Source organism: Dipteris shenzhenensis, chromosome 23 (genome assembly GCF_047967505.1).
Source record: "Dipteris shenzhenensis isolate YYH24624 ecotype China chromosome 23, Dip_SZ_1.0, whole genome shotgun sequence".
NCBI lineage: Eukaryota > Viridiplantae > Streptophyta > Polypodiopsida > Gleicheniales > Dipteridaceae > Dipteris > Dipteris shenzhenensis.
The window spans coordinates 50,244,773-50,259,563 of NC_141618.1; positions in this window are offsets into that span (position 1 = coordinate 50,244,773).

Sequence of the window (14,791 nt, forward strand, 5' to 3'; positions counted from 1 at the left end):
GTAGAACTCACATGTAGAACTCGCATGTAGGAGTTTCATGTAGAACTCACATGTAGAACTCGCATGTAGGAGTTGCATGTAGGAGTTGCATGTAGAAGTTGCATGTAGGAATCGTATGTAGAACTTGCATGTAGAACATGCAAGTGGGATTTCTAAGAAGGATTATTTCTAGCCTTATGCAAGTACAAGCGGAGCTTTGCCGCTACTCTACACACACATTGTACTCTACCTAAGTCCATGTTAGCACAGAGACAACATTGACTAACCCAAAAGATAGAATAGTGCACTCATGTTTCTTCCCATCAAAGTCTTTATATGTAAAGCTTTTCAACTAATCTTGTTTCCCCTGTTAGATTTTTGTATGCCTTCATAGTTCTATAGATATGTTCCTTATCGCTATCAATGTCCAATGACCCTTCTTAAGATGAATGTCATTTTCTCTTCCTACTCTTTACATTTCTCTCCAAATGCTTCCTATGCTCTTGCGCATGTACCAATTGTGCCTAAAGTGCACCTAATTGGTTCATGAAGCGTGAAAACTTGTGTAAGATCCCCCATGATAGAAGACATTCTAGTTGTCATAGAGGGAGAAGGATATTCTTGGTATTTGTAGCTCAACAAAAAAGAAGACATTTATGAGTTGGAAGGATCAAGTCCACCAAATCTTACTATCTTAGCCTTAATCATGAAGAGTACGAAGCTTACCTATGTTGGTCAATCACGCAAACTACAAAAGAAGTGTTTGAATAATACCTTGAGCATAAAATGGTTTGTAGAGGAGAATTCAAGCACGCATTCACTCTTGGAAACAATACATTGCAACGTCTTCAATCTAAGTCTTTTAAGGATAGTCTATGGAGCAATAACAATATGGAAAGCTCATTGGTCCTTGTGGAAGTTTTGGTGTGTCATGAATGGAAAGTTATTGTACAAAAAAACCTTTGGATCATCTAGATTTGAAAGAGGAATGTTTTGATTCCATATGGAATCTCTCATGTTGAAAGAAAATACATACCCGACCATTGCCTTCTTCTTTAAATATTTAGCTCTACGCTCTGATCGACTCCTCAAAGTTGCTCCATAATTTTTTTCTAACTTGATAAGAGTAGTAGCAAAGAGCAAAATTACAAATGATGGATGTGCTTGTGGGATCTCTATCATATAGTCTCTGGATTCAAATTTCATTCTTTTTTAATTCTTACCAATTTTGGATTCTAGGGCTTCTAAAATTAGGGTTTAGGGTTTAGACATCTTAAAAGTGAGGTTTGCTTTCGTCAAGTGTCATCATTAGAATCATGTGTTGAATCACTGCAATCTGAACTACTTGAGTTTCTGTCAAGTTAGTGGGAGAGAGGGAAGGAGTCTCACTTGCGGCTTTCTCACATGCACAATGGGGGAATACACACAAAGGTGGAGGCTGAAAACAGTTTTCCTCTTCTTAGTTGTGAAAGCCAAAAGAACTCAAGTACAAAGAAATAGAAGGACCCAATATGTGGGTCTCAAACCAAACTCAACTAACTAAGGTGGCATACTAACTGAGCCACAAACTAGAGTAGATAAGGATAGCTGTCATCCAGTTATTATTCGTGGGCGGTGTACCAACCACATCTCTAGCTAATAAGTCAGTGACATTAATGCACAATGGTCACCCTGACATATCGCGAGTGGAGCTTGATATCTCAACACTCCCCCTCAAGCTCAATCCCAATTCTTGCACACCAAGCAAGTCTCTGAACTTGCGCAGCTTCTCTGCACCCAATGCTTTCGTGAATATGTCAGCTACCTGATCCTCTGTGCTGACATAAACTAGATCAATAAGACCTAGTAAAACCTTCTCCCGCACATAGTGATAATGCACCTCAATGTGCTTTATTCTAGCATGATAGACTGGGTTATTTGCCAAGTGTATGCTGCTCATGTTGTCACAATAAATGACAACTGGCCCATCTATAGACTGATGCATATCATAGAGCAGCTTATGCAACCAAGCTACCTCACATGTAGCCATTGCTGCACCCCTGTACTTAGCCTCTGTGCTCGACAAGGCAATTGTAGGCTGTTTCTTGCTACTCCAAGTGACTGCAGCACTCCCAAAAGAGAACACATATCCACTAGTAGATCGTCTATCAGAAATACTACCAGCCCAATCAGCATCAGTGTATCCATGCAACTGTATCTGAACCCCAGCCTCATAAAATAGTCCATACTGTAATGTGGACTTCACATACCTGAGTATGCGTCTAGCCGCATCCAAATGCGATTTCCTTGGAGCCTGCATAAACTGACTTACCAATCCAACAGCATAGCTTAGATCTGGTCTGGTAATAGTCATATAAATCAAACTTCCTACTATGCGTCTGTACATAGTAGGGTCTTCCAAAAGCTCACCTGCATCTGTGCTCAGCTTCACATTCTGCTCCAAAGGAACTGAAATAGGCTTACAATCTGTCATCCCATATTTGGACAGCATGTCCAATCCATACTGCCTCTGCAAGAGCTGTATCCCACTTGGTGATCTAATCATCTGAATGCCCAAGAAATAACGTAGCTCTCCCAAATCCTTCATCTCAAACTTCTGCCTCAATAGCATTTTCACATGAAGGATATTTTCATCACTATCACCTGTGATGATCAAATCATCAACATAAATGACAAGCAGCATAATACCTTTCTCTGTTTTTCTCACATAGAGTGAGAAATCTGCCTTGGAAATCTGAAAGCCAATAGTGACAAGATATTGTCCTATCTTGTCAGATCATGATCTAGGTGCTTGCTTCAAGCCATACAAGGCTTTCTTCAACCTGCAAACAAACTCAGGATGAAGAGCATGAACATAACCTAATGGCTGCTCCATAAAGACCTCTTCTTGCAAATCACCATGCAAGAAGGCATTCTTTACATCCATTTGATGTAAAGACCATCCCTTTGATGCAGCCATAGCAATGGCTGCTCTTATGGTTGCCATCCTTGCAACCGAACTAAAAGTGTCTTCATAATCAATGCCATATGTCTGTGCATACCCCTTGACAACTAGTCTTGCCTTGTATCTATTCACAGAACCATCTGCATTGTGCTTGATCTTATAAACCCACTTACAGCCAATTGCATTCTTGTCTTTAGGTAAAGGCACCAATTCCCATGTAGCATTTGCTTCCAAGGCATCCATTTCTTCATCCATGGCTTTCTCCCATTTTTCATTTCCCATGGCTTGCTCAAAAGAAGTGGGTTCTGGTTCCTGTATCACTTTGACCATATAGGCATAGTGAATGGCTGTAAATCCATCATATTTCAGCCTATCCACAGGATACCTAACCTTGGTAGACCTTTGCAAAATAGGCTCACTTCCAGGTGCTCTCAAAACATTCTTGGTCTTCCTTACTCCAGATGTAACAACAGAAGGAATACCCAACTCATCATCAATGCTCTGTTCTGAGCCACTGGATTCACCATCCACATAAGAGTGACCTGCATTCACATCAAACATGGGCTGATCTACCTTCTCTTTTCCTTTTCGTGATGCTTGCATACCACTCTCTGCATTGCTTTGAGGAGATCCTCCTGATCTCAATCTGCCTGTCCATGGTGAAGTATGTGAACCATGGCTAGAGGACACTCCAGGTTTACTAATATTTTGTGATTGCTGCTGTGAATTTTGTGCAGCATTACCATTTTGTGCATCTACATCAATCATCACATTTACTGGTTTATACTAGCTGCTCATCTCATCAAAAACAACATCTTTGCTCACTGTAAACTTACGAGTAGAAGGGTTATAGCATCTATACCCTTTCTGCTGCAGAGAATAACCAATAAAGATGCACTTCTCAGCTTTTGGATCCAACTTGGTCCTCAACTCATCTGGCACATGGACATAGGCAATGCAACCAAAAATTTTGAAATGAGAAATGTCTAGTTTCCTACCAGTATACATCTCCTCTGGCGTCATGCCATGTATTGCTACAGTGGGAGTCCTGTTCATTATATAAACTGCTATAGCAACTGCTTCAGCCCAATAATAATCTGGTAGATCTTTTTCATTTAGCATGGCCCGAGATACCTCTCCAATATGCCTGTTTTTCCTTTCTGCAATTCCATTTTGCTATGGGGTATGACTGCATGAATATTGTTGCTTTATACCATGCTCCTGCAAGAACCTTGCAAACTCATTTGAGAGGTACTCTCCCCCTCCATCTGACCTTAGGCATTTTATTTGCAGGCCTGTTTCTTTTTCAACCATAGCTTTAAAAGCTTTGAAGTGCCCAAAGACTTCACTTTTCTTTTTCATAAAATACACCCAAAGTTTTCTGCTGAAGTCATCAATAAATGTGACAAAATAGTGACAGCCTCCAATAGATGCAGCTTTAGTAGTCCACACATCAGAGTGGATTAATTCCAATGGCTTTTTACTCTCTTGAACATGCCTAGGAAAAGGTTTCCTTGCCTATTTTCTAAATTGACAGGCTTCACAAACCTTATGCATTTCTGCAACCTTGAATTTAGGCAATCCTGTAACAATATTTTGGGCTTGCATTGATTTAAGTCGTTGTATATTAACATGACCAATGCGTTTGTGCCAGATATCAATATCTGCAACTACACCGGTCCCATGTGCAAACATTGCTGCACTCAATTCAGGCATGTCCACATCCAACGTAAACATCCTGCCCTTCTTCTTTCCTTTTGCTTTCAAGTGACCGTTATTTTTCATATCCTCAACAAAGCATCCATGAGGATTAAATCTGACCTGCAAGCCATGCTCAACCATTTGACCAACAGAAACCAGGTTCTTGGTGATGTTCGGGACATGAAATACATCGGACAGGTATTTCTTTTTCCCATCCTGCATAGACAAAGGAATTTTACCAATCTGCACAATAGGATGTGCAGTATCATCACCAGTCTCCACAAATCCTAGATTTTCCATTTTCCTTGCATCTTGCATCCATTCTGCATGACTTGTCATGTGGTTTGACGAACCTGAGTCAACATACCACACATCATTTCATTCTTCTGCACTTGTCACAGAATTGGTCATATCCTGCACCATAAATAGATGCTCATTTCTGTCATCACCCTGTCTACTGGAAGATGCATAATTGCCTTGCTGCAATTTTCCATTCATAATGTCATTCTGCTTTTTGTAGCAGTCCTTAGCCATATGACCCATTTTACCACAATAGTAGCATTCAACATTGCTGTTTGCATTTTGGCCTCTTTGCCATCCACCATGGCCTCTTTGGCTCCCCTTGCCTCTAGAGTTACCACGTCCTCGTGCATAGGACTGGTTTTCTTGAGTTTGCTGCACCAACGGCCTGCAGATCGGCCTCCTCTACCTCTTCTAGCATTTGAGTAGAAGACAGTTTCTTTTGAAGTTCCTCCTGAAGAAGATGCACCCCCATTTCTCTGCTCTTCAGAAATTAGAAGAGCAAACAACTCTTCAAAATTAGGAAATTTTTCACGGACAGCAATGGATGTCCGAAACTGTGCATAATCCTTTCCTAGACCATTCAAGGTCACAGAAACTAGATCATCATCTTCCACTGGTGACCCAATGGAAGCAAGTGCATCTACAATTTTCTTCACCTTCATGTGGTAGTCATTTATGCTCAAATTTTCTCTCTGCACATTGTGCAACTCCTGTTTGAGCTACATTTTCCTGGCTTGTGTATTTGTGCTGTACATTTTTGCCAAAGTATCCCATGCCTCCTTTGGCGTACTTGCATCCTGAATATGCACAATCATAGAGTCTGAAATACTGATAGACAGCCAGTACATAACTTTTCTGGCTCTCTCATGCCATCCTTTAAATGCCTGCATTTCCTGTTGATTGGGAACATTAGGAAGAACAGGTTCTTCTTCATTTCCTGTAATGAACTCCCAATAGCCTTTTCCCATAAGGAAATTCGTCATTCTAAACTTCCATGCCTGGAAGTTGTTCTTGTCAATCTTTTCAGTGACAATCTGTGAAAGAGAATCAGATGCCATTACAGAACACTGCAAAATATTCTATCACTGTAAAAAACACAGCTTTTGCCTCACACGGGCAGATCTGCAAAACTGACGAAAGTGGTATTTCACCACACAGTCACTTCCTAGTGATGATTTTGCATCAACAGGCAACAAGCATGATTCTGCAACTCCCAATATCTCTGCACACAGGCATACGATGCAATTTCTGCGGCAACTTTTCATCGACTAGCCGAGTAGTGGTCGCACAGCCAAAACAGGGCCTTTTTTTGAGTGCCTGTGAAGAACTTCCGCCTTCAAAACGGGCCCCGAAATGGCCTCGAATCAGAAAAATAAAGTCACCAAGGGCTTCGCCTGTTCCCGTAGCATATACTGCGCTCTCGCCACACCGCAAAGGGCGTCTCGATCTGAGACAGTGCACTCTTGCACTTTTGGCTGTGCTACCTGCAGAGATTTGCTCCCAAACTCGAAATAGGAAAGCAACACTGGTCCTCTTACCAGGACACCGCGAACTTGGTTTGCTTTCTTGAGCTCCTTACCACGAACAAGGCTCTGATACCATGTGAAGATAGTGGGAGAGAGGGAAGGAGTCTCACTTGCGGCTTTCTCACATGCACAATGGGGGAATACACACAAAGGTGGAGGCTGAAAACAGTTTTGCTCTTCTTAGTTGTGAAAGCCAAAAGAACTCAAGTACAAAGAAATAGAAGAACCCTATACATGGGTCTCAAACCAAACTCAACTAACTAAGGTGGCATACTAACTGAGCCACAAACCAGAGTAGATAAGGATAGCTGTCATCCAGCTATTATTCATGGGCGGTGTACCAACCGCATCTCCAGCTAACAAGTCAGTGACATTAATGCACAACGGTCACCCTGGCATATCGCGAGTGGAGCTCGATATCTCAAGAGTTTCCACTTGAGGTAGGCCTCCAATCGCCTGAGAATGTGGTGGTTATGTCTAGGAGTCCAGCACAAAGTACTCAAAACTTGTCAGCGAAGTACAATGGCTTCTTCATATAATAATGACTGATCACATGGTTATACAGCATGAAGTGCCTCCAAAGATCAATAGAATACATTCTAGTTATGGTAGGAGGAGAGGAAAATTCTTGTTATTTGTAGCTCCACAAAAAAGGAGACATTTTCGACTTGGAAGGTTCAAGTCCACCAGATCTTCCTATCTTAGCATTAATCATGAAGAGTAAGAAGCTTATCTATGTTGGTCAATCATACAAACTACAAAAGTTGTGTTTGAATACGACCTTGAGCATAAAATGGTTTGTAGAGGAGAGTTCAATCATTCATTCACTCTTGGAAACAATAGATTGCAACGTCTTCAATCTAGGTCTTTAAAGGATAGTCTATAGAGCAATCACAACATGGAAAGCTCATTGGTCCTTGTGGAATTTTCGGTGTGTCATGGATGGAAAGTTATTTTATGGCACATGTAGAGGTAATTCCTAACACAAGGAGGCTATACCTAACAAGCTATTAGAAAATATTTGAGGCTTTATCAATATACAAATACAAGATGTTAAATAGTAATGAGCAACACACTAGCTACTGGCATTTCACAAGGTTGTGGAAGAATTACTTAAACAATGTGACCACCCCAAGGAACGTTAGAATGGGGATATGTAGCACATATGCAAACTTGAAGAGCAAGAGGCAAAATGCAAAATCAAGGAATGAAAGAGGTACTTCTCTATATTCAATATCTTTTGCAATATCCATCTATTTTATGTTAAGTGCTTCTTCTGAATCATTATGCCACAATTAGGCTTTTAGATCAAGTAATTGAAGCTCTAAAGGTCCATAGAGAAGATCAAGCATTGAAGTGGGCAAATCTTACAAAGATTTGTAAATGAAGTGTACTAAGGATCCACACAAATACTTGGGGATTTTTATTGATGGCACAAACCAAAAAACCACCAACCCCCCACATTTTGTTAGGGTACAAAAGCATTTGAAGGAGGATTCTTTTGTGCAGATGTATCTTGTGGGATGTTGATGTAGAGGATTACCAAAAAGTGAGTGACAAAAAAGAAAGAAAGCCAAAAAAGCGAGCAATAAAAAACAATACAAGAAAAAGAAATCCCCTACTTGAGTAGTAAAAAAGTATAATTTATTCAAAAGTCCATATGTTTCCTCAATGCTAGTAGAAGGTTAAATATGTAATTAACTTTAAAAACACTAATTTCACATCACCTGTAATAGAGTTGGTATGTTTCATTGCCAAGTCATCATTAGTATAAAATAGGCAAACCCTACTATAATCAAGTTCTCTCTTTCCACCATAGTAATTGAGATCATCAATGCAACCTTCCACACAAGTGGGGCATTTCCAAGGACTCTTGAATGGATCAGTCTACATTCCATGCATATATAAATGCTCAGCTTTTTTAACTCTATTCACTCGTGGAACAAAACCCATGTTTCTTTGTTATATAAAAAACATCCTTCCCCGTACATCCCACTAATCCAACGAGTGCAACAAATTTACCACAATTTCATATTGTGAAGCATGAAATTTTACTAGATGGTGTAAAAAGGCATGATAATAATCTAAATCATGCCCTGCCATTCTATTTGATATGTAACATGACCCCATTTGGACTTGTAAATCAAAATATAAAGGGATTTGAAAATGTCATTTTTTGGGCCAAAATTGAGAGCATGTCAAATGTAATTGATTAAACCCTTTTACATGTTTACATTTTCAATCTTAAAATTGTGATACCCATTCATAAATCTACATATATAAATGACTTTAAGTTGCTATTTTATAAGTTCCCTCATGCACATAAATGGCATGTAAGTCCCCCCATAAAAAAAATACCCCTCACTGCACTAAAGTGCAACATGTTTATCAGTGACCCTCCCTAACCCAAATGGGGTCACGTTAAAATAGTCCATAACTTTGGACTACTCAATTTCCAGGAATGTGACACATAACCCTCCTTTTGAATACTTTTTAATTCAAGCAATTATTTAATGGGATACTAAGATTCTATCTTTGCCTGCTTGATTTTCCTACCGCTACAAGAAATTCTCACTCACTTTTATTGCTCGCTCACTTTTTCTCGCTCGCTGTATCGACTACCTCTTTGATATGTAACAATGAAATTTTGTCAAAAGTAGTTTTAACATATCCAAAATTCCATAACGACATCAACCTGACAATCACCATTCTTCATCATATAGTTACAACATGGGAAGGTACTCTTCCTTCAATCTTGTATTTCAAATTGAGCAACACAGCTAGAGAGAACAAGAATCAGACTTTGCTTGCATTTTTTGAATAGATTGGTGCATAAAGATATATTCATTAAGGTCAAATTTGAGCTTTTATTGGTTGGTCACACACACAATCAAATTGATATGATGTTTAGCACATTCTCAAAAAAGTTATCACAATAGGATGCCTTTACTTGACAACAATGAGTTCACTTATAAGTGTAGCATATACAACACATCCATGGTTCAAATTCATCAGACCCATGTATTAAAAATCTAAACAATCTAAGCTTTTAGCATCAGTTTTGCACAAAGAAGAGAGATAATAAGACAAATATGGATGGCAAGCACTACTCTTTATCTCCTACATGGCTACTAGAGAATGAATTGTTGTTTCTATTTGTCATTCTTGATTGTATGACTTGTGCTTCTTTGTAAGATCCAATGGAGTTTTAGTCAGAAATGGTCTCAAATCCAAAGTTGAGAAGGCCCACACATATGAAAGGGAGGATAAAAAAAGATGGTGGAAAGAGTTCTTTGAAGACCAATCCCAAATTCTTTCTAGGAGTGAGCAGAATGCTTTAACTCTAAATGTTTCTCCTAATGGCCATTAGTTCATGCGATTCAAGTCAACTTATCTCCTTGCACAATTAAGAGATATGATGAATGCACATGTAAGAGAAATGTGTTTGGGTGCATGAAGGTCTTGTAAAAGAAAAGAGTGACTTGTAGAAATGTGGAGTGCAAGTGAGCAAGAAACAAAGGTTGATTCCATGCTTGCAACATTTGTAGAGGATCATCCTCCGGGCCATTTAAGATGGCTAGGAAAGGTGATTGGTTCAATAAGATCTGAATCTAGAGATTTTATTTCCCTCCCAGTGAACTGGTTTAGAAACAAGAGTCATGATGCATACAATGCAAAGTACACCCTTAAGATGGTCGCAAATGCTCATTGTAGGAGAAAGAGAAGAGGGGAAAAAAATCAACCTCATGTAAGTGTGATTGTTCTTGATGAGGATCACATTCTTGTTTATGACTTCCAATAAACCAATGCTGGACATCTTTACAAAGACAAAATTTTCATCATCAAACAAAAGCTTCCCTCTAAGAATTGCATTGATGAAGTTGGACCCTCTTCTAGAGTTACTCAAGAACAATCAAAAGTAGAGTTAGAATTGCAAGGGGATGAGGACAATATGATTGTTGATAGTACTGAGGAGGATGGATCATCAAGCTCATCTCCTACTGATGATGTTCATAGTGTGGAACATAAGGGTATGGATACTGATGAGAATGCAATACATGATGATTTTGTAAGATGTTTTGTATCATTATTGAACTATAATATACAAAGGTCATATTTTAAATAATGGGTATTTGCTTCGTTCTTTTTTATATGATCATGTTAAAAAAATTTGAGATCATGTTAACTTTTTCCATGTGTGTACCATAGTTCAATGGAGAATGTGCTAACTTTTATATATTTAAGCAATTTACATGAAACAATTTGTAACGTATAAAAAGGAATATTCCCTTTAATTATCATTTCTATGCAATAGTTCTTGGTTCATCTACAACATGTTCTTTTAACTAAGTGATACTAAAATGTATACTTGGGAAATCTTTTGTGGTTCCATATGACAAGATGCGATCAAGGCCCATTTATAAATTGATTGAAAGAGTGCTTGACACTTTAAACATGAAACGATGTGGCCGCATATGTAGTTTAGGCTTTCATACATGTTGCATTATCACTAGATGTGATCCTATTCTGCATTTCCTCTATAATTAAATAGGATAATATGTTTGCTTTGGTATTGTCTCAAGCAACAAATTTTGTCAATGGATTGGGATGAGAAGGCATACCTAGCACAAAGGAAAATCCACCTTACCTCACAACATTGCCCAAGGAAAAAAGATGCAAGAAGAGAACCTTTTTTTTGTAATATAAGATGCTAAATTGCATTTGAAGATGTGTAAACATAGTTATGTAAACTCCATTTCATAGAGCTTGTTAGTTTTTCCCATCCAATGGGAAGACCATAGAAACTATTTGAATAAAGCAAACTAGTCATGTAATGTTAACACAAAAAATAATGAAAATTTTTCCTTCGAGATAAGAATTTGACCAAAGAGTTTGTGAGTCATAAGTCCTAATGGGAATGTTTAAATGACAAAAGGAGACTTCTCACATTTAATGGTGTTTGTAAGGGCATCACAACATTCATGATCAAATTTACTATTTTCTTTTCTAGGCGTGAAAGTACTAGGGATTCAATGAGAATCAGATAAAAGGTTGCAATTATGATTACCTCACTTCTCCTCTTTTAATCATTGCATGTTATCTTCCAAATGTATATGGTGCAAGTAAATAAAGGAGGTTGATTATAAAGAATTATAACATCTTGTCCCTTCAAGTGGATCACTTGATGTTATTTCTCCATAATGTTTGGATATGCATTATTCTTTTACCTAGTGGCAATAAAATCTGACATCAACAAAAAGCAAGGAAATGAATATACAAGATCAAACAATATCTTATATGCTGCTTTCCCATGACCACTTGACCCTCCATCTAGTCATGGAGAATTTTCTTTTTTAGAGATAGTATTTTACAATTGGTCATTTGAAGGTGTCCATACCAAGAAGAAAACATTGGATAAAAGTAGGAGCAATATTTAGAGTTTCAGTTTGCCTCTAGCTATATTTTGAACATACGTCTGCAATGACGTAATTACATTCAAAATTCTCAAAATGCGTATTGGGTTGGCATGGAGACCCAAATTGTGCCTTTTTGCATTAAATAGCATATGTTGAGATGGATACGGTTAATGATATTTGTGTGGCTCATTAAGACCTTGTAAAAGTTGAAGTAATAAGAAGTCTCTTCAAAGTGGGATAATAGCTCTCGCTTTCCAAGGTGGACCAAAAACCTATGGTAGGGGAATCTACCTCATATACCATCTAAATATCGAAGGGGTATAGAAAAAGTTATATATAGACAAAAAATTCATGATATGCAGTATGTCAAATCAAACGTCATAGAGAAGGAAGGGAGAGATGAAGAAATGAATTGATGAGATATCTTCCATCAAAATTTGAACTATATACATGAGGTACAAGGATGCTTTTATTTTCGTATATGTTAAAGAAGTAATAATGAAAGATTCCATGTTTGAATGATTTCGGAAAGACAATCCAATCAAGTTGTCCTTAAGGAGCTATTCAACAAGTATTGCACCATGAAAATAGATTTCGATGGGAAAGCTCCACATAAGAATTGGAAATGCTAACATAAGATTTTATATGAAAGCAATACTTTATCAAAGTAGTGATAATGGGATATTGTAGCTATCCATTTTATTTGATAGATGTTTACTAACATGTAGGTAAACATAATGGAAAGTGATTTTTTTTGTTTAAAAAATGCAAAAAAAAGAGAAATTTTTAAAAAAGTGGAAAGTGATGAAAACAAGTAAAAGAGAGTGTGTATGGATTCAAGATGGGAAGCTCATGTTTCTTGAAATGATGGGCAAGAAATTTTCATGAAGCGGGGCAATCAAACTTGCTCGAGTTTGGAAGTGTCATGAATTTAAGGATGGTGACAAGTTTGTTGATAAGAAAATTTTTCCATCAATTGCATGATAAGACATTGACAGCCTAGGGTGGCTCTCTTTGTTGCCAAAATGGTCCTCAAAAGGTGTGGAGCAAGGGGTGAGAGGGTTTATGATGGGTGGTAGGCCTAAAGCTATCAAGTTCATAACCCTTGGGACCAAGGGTCATCAATCTTTGAGGAGTGCTCCTATTGCCTAGAAATGCTCCTAGCATCTAGGTTTAAAGCCCTAGAACAATCTTTGTATACATGTTTTAAGGTGATTGGCAAAACACACATTATAGAATATCTATTCTTAGTTGAAGGGTAGAGTGTATGGTAAGCTTCCTATTCGTAAGATGCTCGTCTTGTGTACATTCATCAAAGGAGGCCGAATAATAAATCCCTATGTCTATACTCTATGTCACATGATTGAAAAAAATCTCTCATGTCTACTTAAGTGATGTAATGCCTTTGTGAGGTTCCTTGGTGGGCTTGATTGGTAGTGGAGCCTTGGTGGTAGCATGTAAGTTGGTGCCTTTGTGAAAAGCTTTGCACCAACTTTCCTATGTGATTGAAAGTGATCTTGCTAGTTGGGCCTTTGCAATCTGGGCCTTGCTAGCTACCATGTAGAGCCCACAATCATGCCAAATAATGTAGATGAGGCAGTTTTGTGTTGAATGTCATCTAGCACATGAAGTTTCATGCCTTGTCATGAGGAGAGGTTGTCTATAGCACTTTGCTACATTCACATTTTGCAAACACATGATCACGACAATTGCATATTGTTTGCTTTTTATGCATACTATGATGAGTAGTTCCAATGTTACCCTTAGTCAAGATAAGACAACTTTATGAGCACAAGAAATCCAAAATAGTTTGTTGGGCTTCAAATCTCATAGCTTGCAAAATGAAGAGGACACTATACAAGTACATGAGGACATTGACATTGGCTTTTGATTTTTGCAAGCTTGTAGTACGTAAGGCATTGATAGTAAAGATTTGGTTCAAGTGCACTAACTTTCTCCCCAAACCATAATGCGATTTCTAGCCCCTTTATAGCATATCTGCAAGCAAGCAATGCACAACTTGTAGTGTATGGTTGGAGTGGTCTTTGGGAGTCCACATGGCTAATGTTGGCTATGTGTGAACATGGATGGGATGCTCTATCTAAGCCACATAAGCAAGGATGGCTACATACCCATGATGTAATGCGATCGAAATTGTAGCAAGCATGAGTGTGCCTTTGGATATATCATCATGCACCTTCCTATCCATATTAGCCCACTATGTAATCTCATTCTTTGTTTAGCCCCTTAAACGTTGGAATCAAGTCTTTACCAAAGCCACTATGACAAAACGGTGGAGTATCAACCTAACAGGCCACATCTTTTTAAGGACGTGGTTGCTGTCTAATGGGTCTCTCATCTTAAGGCTAGAGAAAAAACTTTTCCTAGTGGTTAAACATCAAGGACAACGCTCTAATTCCACATGTTCTTGTGACAAAACATGTGGGCAAGTTAGATTTATAGATCCTAGTTATTTTTTGGCTTGCCATGATTGGATTCACCTTCAAAGGATAAGTTTGGCTTAGAGCACATCTGCATGTTATAGTTTGCATGTTTTAACCATTGAAAGTAGGTGCCCAACATAGCATCCCTACGAAGCTCTAGTGGTTTTTGAAGCTCCCACATTTTTCACTAGTGAGAAAAACATAGCATCCCTACAGAGTTGAGTGGTTTTGAAGATCCCTCCATTTATGTCCACCAAGTTGTCATCAGGAGCTCTGCATTTGGGAGAAAGTAGCCAAGGTGTCAATGCTAAAAGGATTTCCACCCCTTTGTGTTGTAGTTGGATATGTTCAAGTGACTTCACCTCTAAACACATGATGCACACTTGGTATCCTAAAGGTTGCATGCTTTTGTTGGTAGGGGAATGCTTTGACGTTGCTACGGTAGAGGTTTAGCTGCAACAGCTTTGTAGTGCCCTT